Here is an 11,716-nt window from a genome sequence, read left to right on the forward strand (position 1 = left end):
GTGAACAACAGCCGGTCGTAGACTGAACAGCGAACAAAGAAATTGGGTGTGTGGGGACTGGCTAGCTAGCGCATCCACTGGGTGATGTGTCAGCCGGCGCGGTGGAGGCAAGTCCTGTCAAAAATCAACAGCGAGCTTTATGTACGCACGACATGATGGGACTTGTAGTGTCCAAAATGTCAGAATGGTTCTAAAAAAGGACAAAGTACCACACTACCCACAATACATTTCGGTCTGCAGGGAAAAGGGAGTTGCCCTGCAATTTTGCATCCCATGCTACAGTCCTTTAGAGTCAGACAATGGTTATGAACGGCCAGTAATCACATAGGCTATGGCATGTTCAAACGAATTTAACAAATTATTAGCGAACTAATGACTAACTAATTATTAGCTCAGATATCACTTAGAAGTCATTGACTGATCCCAGCCACTAGGAGGCGACATTGATGCTGAAGTATAAAGTGACTAGCAAAACCTCTCCACTGGTGCTGGTTTACTCGATCACATAGCCTACTTTAATCCAGTAAAACGTAAAATGATATCGCTTCCTCTGTGACTGAAGTTAAGGTAGCCTACATGTCCATGGTTACTACAAAGGCAAAAGGCTATGACAAGCCTTCAGGCCTATACGCACTCAGACTCTGTCACTCAAGGAGCTCAGGTGTGTGTGTGTGTGTGTGTGTGTGTGTGTGTGTGTGTGTGTGTGTGTGTGTGTGTGTGCGTGTGTGTGTGTGTGTCACATGATCGGGATGAGAACAGCTCCGTCTAGAGATGTGTTCTTCCCCACAGAGGGAGTGAAGAGAGCAGAGCCCTGAGGACTGGAGTTCCCGCGGAAGACGTGGGGGGTCCTCACTGAAAATGCCGCACAAGGGAAAGAAAGATAAGGTGAAGTTACACTTTTTATGAACTAAATATTACATTGTGAATCATGACAGTATTAACTAAACAACCCCCTTTTGAATTCTTTAAACTACACTCCATCTGTCTGTCTCTCTCTCTCTCTCTCTCTCTCTCTCTCTCTCTCTCTGCCTACTAACCCATTGTTTTGATGTTTTAGGAATCTTCCAAGCATGGAAAATCTAGCAGATCTGGAAGCAAAAATGGACAATCAAATGAAGAGGTAGGAATCAGCCAGGTGCAAGCACATTTAATGTTAATTTAATTTACCCCCAACCAACATGTTCAATGGGGAGTAAACAAGACAGACAGCGCAGGTCAGCTCTGTATAAACTGAAAGAATTCGCAGGATCAGGACTATGCCTTGAGTGAGATATTTCTCAACTAAAAAGGTCTCAGTTCTCATGGTTATCACTATGTTGGTTCAACACATTATTCTACCCATGTGTGATTTGGATTTCACTGGAGACAGAGGGTGTGAGCTCTGACAGGGAATAGACTCTATCGCAGGTTAATTGGGGTTGTATGAAGATGCAAGCAGACTTAATGGGAGATGTCAGCGTGCTAAGATCTTCTTTTGGCCTTTAGATCCTCTTTAGCCTCAGCCGCTGACTATAATAGACACTGTCAGTATCCTTCTCTGCACGGGTAGAATCACTGTCAGACCCCATCTGCATTAAAAACCACTGTCAGTCCCTCTCTGAACCAGCACAGTTACATTACCATCTTCAAAAAACACAAAAAATACAACAGCCTAAGTCAACATATACTGTATGCATAAGTTGACATAGGCCATTATAGGAACAGTGTGATCTTTTCAATTGTGGATGTAATCAATTTTACCAGAGGTGGCTAGCATCATGAAGCAAAAAAATAGTTATCCTCAAAAAATGACATAGGCCATTATTTTAAGAAGGTGGCAATATAAAAAAGAAGCATTGAAAAAGAAGCCCTCCTCACTCCCCTCAGCAATATCTGGTACTTTTTCCAGTTCACAATCTTTAACATGCTTTTCTGACTTTGACAAGAGGCTTGCCTTGGATGTCTGTAAGGTGTACAGTGTATCTGAGTACAGTGCATCAGATAAGGCTCGTTGGAGATACTGATACTCACTATACATCAGACTGCATACATAGAGTACATCATCCTATCTGTGTGCCTGCCCATGCCAGCCTGCCTGCCTGGCCACTTGCCTGGCCACCGATGGTGTTATCAGTTCCCTCTCAGAGTCTCACAGCCTGACAGCAGATACAGCACCTGTACCCGGAGTCAGGTTCCTTCCCAGGGAATCACCTGATCTGATTCGGAAAGCAACATGACCCTTAACCACATCTCCTTGACCCCCCCCCCCGCTCTCCAGCTCTCTGCTCATTTGTGTAATTGTGATCCCTGGCTTCCTCCGGCCAGGAACTGCCTCCACACGTAACAGGAACCTTACCTCTGTAACTCTTGTTTCCTCAGGGCTCTGGTAAGAAGGCGCCCCCTGCAGCACCACTGCTGAGGGCAAAGATGCCGGGCGCAAACTCTGGTTTGAAGAAGGAGAAGAGGATGAGCACCTCCCTTTTCCCACTCAGCCTCAACAGAGAGTTACAGTGTCTGTCTGCCCTGGCAGGTACACACACACACACACACACCAACATAAATAACATACACTGTACAGATATATACAACTTAACAATAACACACATAGTCCTCTCTCAGAGATGATACAAAGTCATTATCAAGTTTATTGTCCCCCACCTGATGAAATCAGGGGGAAGGGTCTTTAGATCGACTTTAGTTAGTTAGTTAATTAGTTAGTTAATTAGTTAGTTAGTTAGTTTGTTAGCTAGTTAGTTGTCCATATTAGATTGACCAGTGTACATTAGTGCATGCATGCATTCGTGTGTGCATTCGTTTGTTCGTCCCTCACACATGTACCAGAGACCACCATCTGTGGGAACTCACCACAGTTCATTTTCTCCATTGCCAAGTACATTTTGCTTTGTACATAAAAAAAACTATGCTTGATGTCTCAGTAAAAGTATAGTCTATTCTACACAGGAACCCATCTACTTTATAAATCCACAGAGTACGGAGCTTTAATAGGTCTTTTGTTGCTTGTTCTGAATGTTAGGATTCTCATATTAGTATCGAGGTTAGGTGCATTGTGGGTACAATTAGTTACAGTCATTATATTTCACAACATAGATCAGATGACTCTTATGCTTAGAACAAGTCACTGTCGACGGAACAGCGAATGAACCCCAGTGGTCAGAAGTTACATAACGTATCACTTGCTCACTGGTCAACGTAGCACTTGTTCATCGGCCTCATGTCTCAGTCAGGTCTTATCACATAAGCCTGTTCATAAGTGCATCCTATCAGTACAAGGCTGACTGTTCTGACCTACAAACACCAATGGCCGGGATCACATCAACTATTCATAACCTGAAGGGATTCTCATAACAGACGTTTGAACCTGCTGGCCAAGACTGGTTGTATAATTGATAGCCAGACGGACGCATGGCTGTGCACATTTCTCAGGCTGCTGGTCACAGCCAATCAAACCGGATCTAGACGAAACAGATATTACCTACCAAGGGCTTACCTGTGTAAGAGAACACTGATTCAGATAGAAGAGAGAAAGGGTAGAGTCAGGGAAGGAGAGAGAGAGAGAGAGAGAGAGAGAGAGCTAGAGCTAGAGGGATAGACGGAGAGAGAAACAGAGAGAGAGTGAGAAAGGGAGAAAGAGGGACATAGAAACAGATTCATGTTTTATTTCCCCAGCATACCTAGACAGACTACCTACTGTAGTCGTGTTGATAGCCATCTTGTTAATCTCCACAGACTACAGCTACAGAAAACATTGGGGGTTGTTCTTGTGTATGAGTCATGGCCTATCAATGAGACAGAAGGCATGACGTTTACACGCTTATCATCAATCTTTCATGACTTCTTTGTCTACATGACGTGTTACAGACTGGAGCTTAGCTACTGTACATGTAAATGGCTTTCTGTAATCTACACTATCGCACAGCACACGCTGTTCTGACCAGGCAGAAGGAGTTACAGGGAGACATGGGCTGGGGGACTGCTATAGGCACTTAGCTCGGGAGGTAGAGCGGCCGGTCGGGGATCGCAAGGTTCCATGGTTCCAGCTGGTTCCATCCCAGCTTCCGGCATTGTGCCGAAGTGTCCTTGAGCAGGACACTGAACCCCAAAATCGCTCACGTGCGTCACGGTGGCGTAGCACGCGTACTCTCGCCTCACAGCAAGAAGGTCTCCCGGGCCTTTCTGTGCGGAATTTGCATGTTCTCCCCATGTTCGCAAGGGTTTCCTCCCAAAGAACCCAATATGAAAAACATTCAGAAGAACAGATGCTCTTCAGTCCAGCCCCTGACCACGACCCCGGGCGCCATGAGCGATGGCTGCCTACTGCTCCTGGCTGTCCCTGGAGGAAGGACAGCTTGGATGGGAGAAATGCAGGGAACAATTTCCACCGGCGACACCTGAAAATTGCATGTGTGTGTTGTGTGCCATGTCGCCTCTCTCTATGTGTGCGATGTGTCACTCACTGTGTGGCCGAATAAAGACCCTCCCCCCCTCTCTGGTCCTGTAATTTATAAATTCAGACAGTACAGAGGACTGGCCTAGATAGAATCCAAGGATGACCCTGTCATTATGTCTGTCAGAAGAGTTGTCTCGGCTTGTCTTGTTCAGCAAATCTGTACCACCGAAGATGCAGGTTCATGTTCCTCCATTGTATTTAGTATCTTTTTTTTTTTACCTAACCTTTATTTAACCATTAAGATAGCAGAAGAGGTAGCAGACACTGATTATTCTGCAGACAGCAGACACTGAGTATATCTGTATTCAGTACAGACTGTGGGTACGCTGGAGTGGAGAGGCACAGAGAGGAGAGAGACATTGGGGATATGGGAAGAGGTGGGACACCCTTAAGTGGATTTAGGTGTTGTTATTGTTAGTGGTAGACTAGGCTGGCAATGTAGGCCAGTCTCTAAAGGACACCGTAATGCCTCAGGCTACTAATGTAACTCTGAGACCGAGACAGTGATGAAGAACATCAGGACAGTAGAGGAATATAATCCTCATGACGTCCTCCAATAGGGACTTGATATAGCTTGGAGAACCACATGGATAGAAGGTTTCAACTGAGCAAAATGTTTAACCCATCAAACACAGAACATGTATGTATTTACTGATTCATATGTGCTTCTTTTTGTCCTTGTCTTCTGATCAGTCTGCAGTATTGCTGTCCGTCTCCGTGGACTGTGGTGCCATCCAGTGGCGAAAGAGTGAACTATGGTTGTCCTCTGTTCCTCTTTTTGTGCGAGGCGTAAGCCGTAGCACCAAGAATAGCGAATGTCGGCCAACAATGCAGGTCAACAATGTCTTCCATTGTTGACCGGCAGTTCTATGTTGCTACCACAAGAGGCAGTGGTCCCAGAACATGAAAACAAAAGACTATGACACCATTAATTTTTAAGAGCTCTGGTGGCCTAGTGGTTAAGGAGCTTGTCTGCCATGCTGAAGGTGTGAGTTCAAAGCTTGTGGTGTGGATAGTTTTTTGTCATTGGATGTTATAGAAGCTATGTAAAAATGTGGTTACCTGTTGGTTCTATGTCAGTTATTGAATTTATGTGCAGTAATTGAACATATGAAATACTCCTGTTTTGAAATTATACCTACAATATGTGTCTCAGTAATTACCCATTATATATAGACCCTTTTACTGTTGGTAAACAATTAAGTGTGCGGGCGCATTTTGGCAACCGGTGGGGGCAGGTGGGTAGCCCAGAGAGAGGTCCACAGCCCCCGACCCAATATGACGCGTTGGGGCGGAGTCTTGCCACCACGCCACTGTCCACGCCACGGACCCCACAAATCAGCCCCTGAGAGGGCTAGAGAAACACGGTCTTCACCGGTGGGGGCAGGTGGGTAGCCCGGAGAGCGCTCCACTGCCCCCGACCCAATATGACGCGAGGGGGCGGAGTCTCGCCACCACACCACGGACCCCACAACTCAGCCCTCGAGTGGGCTAGAGACACAGGGTCTTCACTGGTGGGGGCAGGTGTGTGGCCCGGAGAGGGGTACACTGTCCACGACCAGCTCTGACCCGAGGGGGCGGATTCTCACCATCATGCCACTATCCACGCCACGAATCCCACAACTCAGCCCCTGAGTGGGCTAGAGACCCACGGTCTTCACCAGTGGGTGTATGGAGATTGCCCAGAGGTCACTGCACTACACCCGAACCGCTCTGACATGAGGGGGCGGAGTCTCGCCACCATGCCACGGACCCCACGGCCAATGGGCCTAGGATAAAGACAATTAACTACCGATGGAAAAGTGGTGGAGCATCCATCGGGGACCCGCTGTAGGTCCGCTAGCCTTGTGTTATATTCCGCCGGAGGACTGCCAACTCGTCCATCAGGGACCTGCTGTAGGTCCGCTAGCCTTGTGTTATCTAGGTTTATCCCTTACCTTTGTCCAAAAACAGAAGTTGAACCATTTGCAGCAAAATAGCTAACGTTACAGGATTCATCAATGTAACTGCTTTAGCCACTGCTAAGCTGCTGCTAGTTGTTGTGAGCTCATGAGCTAACTGGCTATCTCGCTCTTATTGTGCAGGATTTGCATTGGAAGCATTGGAACTGATGTGTCCAGGCGACAAGACCTATCTTAATTTATCAGACATTATTTCATGTAATTTCAATTCACAGCTATTTCAGTGGCATGACTAGCTTCCGCCCTACCAGTCCTGAACAGAAACAAGTCAGCCTCGCACCTAAGCCAGGCTGGACCTGGCCTGGTTCAAAGCTGCTGGGCAGCACTAGCACTTCAAGTCAAGATGTCCCTGTTTCATTGTCCTGATAGCCTCCTGGTGAAGGATGACCCACGTGTTTGCTGAGAGCAGGGATAGCTGTCAGTAGTAACCCTGCCTCATTTGACCGATAGAGGTGAGGTGCCTCCCATCAAGTTTGTGTCATCCAGGAGAACCTCCCTAGCCATGGACACTCCCACACACCTCCCTTGACCAATAAGAAATTGTGTCTAGGAGTCCCCTCACCCCTCCTTTCAGAGGCTGTCCTTCTGGTTGTCATGGCATTGGAATGTGTTGTTGCTCTTGAGGAGGTAAGTGTCACTCACTCAGGGAAAGAAGTATCACAAGAGAGAAGCTAGAGAGAGACGAGAGAGAGAGAGAGAGAGAGACAGAAACCAGAGATAGACAAAAGCTAGAGGCCAGAGAAAGACCAGAGTGAGAGAGTGAGAGAGAGAGAGAGACAGAGAAAGAGAGAGAGAGACAGAGAGAGAGAGAGAGAGAGAGAGACAGAAACCAGAGATAGACAAAAGCTAGAGGCCAGAGAAAGACCAGAGTGAGAGAGTGTGTGAGAGAGAGAGAGACAGAGAGAGAGAGAGAAACCAGAGATAGACAAAAGCTAGAGGCCAGAGAAAGACCAGAGAGAGAGAGAGAAAGACAGAGACAGAGAGGGAGGGAGGCCAGAACTAAAGAGAGAGAGGCTAGAGAGAGACCAGAAAGCGTCCAGTGAGAGGTTTCTGCCAGCTCCAAGATTATGCCTAATACAGATAAACTCTAATGCTCAATTCCAAATTCCAAATTTACAAGTAACAAATTCCAAAGTTTACAAATTAACAGTAATAACACAATAAGTACTCTTTCTATAATCCATCTTTCTACACTATGTGTGTGTGTGCGTGTGTGCGTGTTCTTGCTTGTGCCTGTGTAGGCTATTCTTCATTGCTATGCACATACCTGACTGAATCCTAGAGTAAGTCTGAATAGTTCTACTATATCTGGTCTATGTTTGGAGCACCCTCTCTGATAGATCTGACTCAGCAGTTTGTCCTTGTGGGTTTTTGGTGTGATCTGTACAGGATGATCTCTGGTAAATTAAGTCAGCGTTTTAAGTATGAATGTGAATGAATGTTGGTGGTGGTCGGAGGGGCTGTAGGCGCTGATTGGCAGCCACGCTTCTGTCAGTCTGCCCCAGGGCAGCTGTGGCTACAGATGTAGCTTACCACCACCGGTATGACTGTGTCTGAATGAATACTGGACTCTGTAAAGCGCTCTGGGCGCTATATAAATCCAACTTGATTGATTGATTGATTGAAGAGGAAACTCATCGGCATTCAAAGAGCAAGTATGGTATGAACTTAGAGTAGTGGTTCTGCACTTCATTTTTTTCAGTTCTTCTTGTGAGTGAATGCCTCTGAGCTGAATGGATATGGGTAAGTGGGGATGGATGTGAGTTAGTCAGTGTGGATATAAATTAGTCAAAGTGGATGTGAGTTTGTGAGGGTGGATGTGAGTTAGTCAGGATTCATGTGAGTTATTCAGGATAGATGTGAGTTAGTGAGGGTGGATGTGAATTGGTCAGGATGTGAGTTAGTGAGAGTGGATATGAGTTAGTCGGGGTGGATGTGAGTGAGTTAGTGAGGATGGATGGGAGTTAGTCAAGATTCAAGGAATTCTCAAAAGGTGAAACTTTCCATGAGAATTGAATACTCTATGGAGCACTTCTATACTGTAGGTCCTTCCTATCAGCCACCATCAGACTGCTCAATGCATCCCCTGACTGGCTGGACACTATGGATCTGAGCCAGCTTGGAGGGTGCTAGGACTCTTTGGACAGGACATTTTCTCATTTAATTGTCAACCTGAACATACATGTACTTACTTATTTACTTACTTGACTGACTCTGTAGCACATTTTAGGCATGTTTTTGCACAGTGCAGGAATCCTAAGTTATCTAAGGGTATACTCTTATTTACTGCTGTTTATTGTATTGCTCTCTAGTATATTTAGATTTTTGTATATCTTATCCTTTTTGTATATTCACTGTTAATTTGCATTATCTGTCTGTCTGTCTGTCTGTCTGTCTGTCTGTCTGTCTGTCTGTCTGTCTGTCTGTCTATCTATCTATCTATCTATCTATCTATCTATCTATTACAGTATATCAGCTGAAATATCAGCAGCAGTATGATGTCTGGTAAATTACATGTAAGGTAATGTTCTAAGAGGAAGCACATCAACATTCAAAGAGGAAGGATGGTATATACGAAATGTTGCTGGGCATTGTTATTTGCATGTTGTGTAGATGCCGTTGTTTGTGAGTTGCGTACTGTAGTTTATTGTTCTTACAAGGCAGGTTTGCTGGATTGAATGTCTTATAAATAAACAAAGACTGTTCATCATGGTTTGAGAGAGAGAGAGAGAGAGAGAGAGAGAGAGAGAGGGAGAGAGAGAGAGAGAGAGAGAGAGAGAGAGAGAGAGAGAGAGAGAGAGAGAGAGAGAGAAAGAGAGCTTAGGATAGTGGTTCTGCACTTTCACATGTTCTGGTATTTCATTCATATAACACAGCCAGGGTGGATATGAATTAGTCAGGATTAGTCTAGATGGAAATAGGGGTACACGCGCACCCCCCGGATTTTTTTATGCCACCTGATTTTTCTTTATCCTTAAAGTGTCTATTTTCAGAATCTGCCAGGTAACAAGCTGAAATAATGTCACAAAGGCTTAATTTTTTACCCTTTATTGCACCTAACCCAAACCCGAAAATTCTAACTATGATAAAGAAAGTGGCAAAACATTTGAAGTAAACAACATACACAGACAGAATAATACATTTTCCCATACAATTCTGACCCCAGGAGTTTAATGGAATGGTTATTTTCGACATTTGACAACATATTGGCTCTATTTCTGGACCAAAACAGCAAAAAAATGGCCAAAAATGTGTGTATGACCAACTATCTTTTCATTTTCAAAGTGCATTTTTTCACCACCTGTTTTTTCTTTATCATTCAAGTGTCTATTTTGAGATTATATTGGGTACCAAGCTGAAATAATGTCAAAAATGTTTTTTTTTTTTTTTAAGAGAGTCATCTAAAGGGTTAAATGGTGTGATGGTAGTGAGGTGGGTGGAGGGTGGTGTGATGGTAGTGAGGTGGATGGAGGGTGTGAAGGTAGTGAGATGGGTGGAGGGTGTGGTGGTAGTGAGGTGGATGGAGGGTGTGAAGGTAGTGAGATGGGTGGAGGGTGTGGTGGTAGTGAAATGGGTGGAGGGTGTGATGGTAGTGAGATGGCTGGAGGGTGGTGTGATGGTAGTGAGATGAGTGGAGTGGTTTGATGGTAGTGAGATGGGTGGAGGGTGGTGTGATGGTAGTGAGGTGGGTGGAGGGTGTGATGGTAGTGAGATGGGTGGAGGGTGTGATGGTAGTGAGGTGGGTGGAGGGTGTGATGGTAGTGAGATGGGTGGAGGGTGTGATGGTAGTGAGATGGGTGGAGTGGTGTGATGGTAGTGAGATGGGTGGAGGGTGTGATGGTAGTGAGGTGGGTGGAGGGTGGTGTGATGGTAGTGAGGTGGGTGGAGGGTGGTGTGACGGTAGTGAGGTGGGTGGAGGGTGGTGTGATGGTAGTGAGATGGGTGGAGGGTGTGATGGTAGTGAGATGGGTGGAGGGTGGTGTGATGGTAGTGAGATGGGTGGAGGGTGTTTTGATGGTAGTGAGGTGGGTGGAGGGTGGTGTGATGGTAGTGAGATGGGTGGAGGGTGGTGTGATGGTAGTGAGATGATTGGAGGGTGGTGTGATGGTAGTGAGATGGGTGGAGGGTGGTGTGATGGTAGTGAGATGGGTGGAGGGTGGTGTGATGGTAGTGAGATGGGTGGAGGGTGTGATGGTAGTGAGATGGGTGGAGTGGTTTGATGGTAGTGAGATGGGTGGAGGGTGGTGTGATGGTAGTGAGATGGGTGGAGGGTGTGATGGTAGTGAGATGGGTGGAGGGTGTTGTGATGGTAGTGAGATGGGTGGAGGGTGTGATGGTAGTGAGATGGGTGGAGGGTGTGATGGTAGTGAGATGGGTGGAGGGTGTGATGGTAGTGAGATGGGTGGAGGGTGTGATGGTAGTGAGATGGGTGGAGGGTGTTGTGATGGTAGTGAGATGGGTGGAGGGTGGTGTGATGGTAGTGAGAAATTATAAAATAATAAATTCACAGGGTCTCATTCAAGATTCAAGATCAGTTTATTTGCCATGTACAGGATATAGTTAACACATACTAGGAATTTGACCAGGGTAATGGCATATGCTGATGTAGACAACAGGGTGCAGTACAGGACAGGACAATGCAGACATGACAGTGCAAATGCAATTACAAAATACAGTGCAATACGAGATACAATATAACCAATAAAGAGAAAGTCACAAATGCAAAATTACACAATATATACAGAATGGAGTGTGGTGAGTGTAGGATAACAGTGTGAGTGCAGAGTGTAGTGTGGTAGATGAGCAATGTTCTATATACTGTATACAGTGAGTACACTGTCTATATATACAGTGAGTGCACTGTGTGTGTGTGCCGTTGTGTTATGTGCTACCCTCAGAGGTCAAGTGCAAGTGGTGCAAAGGGTACAGAGTCAGTGTGTGTGTTCGTGTGTGTGTGTGTGTGGGGGGGGGGGGTTCTGATGGCTGTGGGGAAGAAACTGTTTTTGTGGCATGTGGACCCGGTCTCGATGGACCCGGTCTCCTGCCAGAGGGGTATGGTTCAAAGAGACTGTGACCGGGATGGGAGGGGTCGGCCATAGACTCACAAGTCCGTCTGGCATCACAAGACTAGGTAGGCCACAGTCTTTCTGGCCCGTTTCAGGGCCCTGGAGACATGCAGGTCCTGAAGGGACAGCAGTTTACACACAGATCACCCTCTCAGCGGTCCCATGTCATGAAACATTTTTGGGGGTCTTGCTGAGCCCAATTCATAAACTAATAGCAAAAAAGGAACTGCACTTATATAGCG

This window comes from Borostomias antarcticus, assembly GCF_949987555.1.
Source record: "Borostomias antarcticus genome assembly, chromosome: 5".
NCBI lineage: Eukaryota > Metazoa > Chordata > Actinopteri > Stomiiformes > Stomiidae > Borostomias > Borostomias antarcticus.